Below are 388 nucleotides of genomic sequence, written 5' to 3'. Positions count from 1 at the left end.
GCGCCGCGCGTGCGCAGCGTGCGGACGCTCGCCCCCTGCCGGCGCGCAGGCACGGCGCGAGCGCGCACACGCACCGCGAACACCGCTCCGCGGGCGCGGCCGCGTCCCGCGCACACGCACCCCTGCTCCGCGCGCACCCTCCGCACACGCACAGCGCGAGTGCGCGTACCGCACACGCACGCCCTGCGCACGCGCGCACCCCCCCCGCACACCACGAGCACGACGCTGCAAACGCACCCGTACCGCGAACGCGCTTATGCGCGCTGCAAACACGCAGTCGTGTGCGCACGTGCGCACCGCACGCTGCAGACACACGCCCGCCACAAACTGAATGCACGGGCAGGCGGCGCTCAGGCACCCCCCCGACAAGCACGCCACCCCCGCCGCC

This window comes from Haliaeetus leucocephalus, unplaced genomic scaffold (genome assembly GCF_000737465.1).
Source record: "Haliaeetus leucocephalus isolate CR32 unplaced genomic scaffold, Haliaeetus_leucocephalus-4.0 Scaffold165, whole genome shotgun sequence".
In the NCBI taxonomy this organism is placed as follows: Eukaryota; Metazoa; Chordata; class Aves; order Accipitriformes; family Accipitridae; genus Haliaeetus; species Haliaeetus leucocephalus.
The sequence above is the reverse complement of the archived record's forward strand: the minus strand, read 5'-3'. Positions refer to the sequence as shown.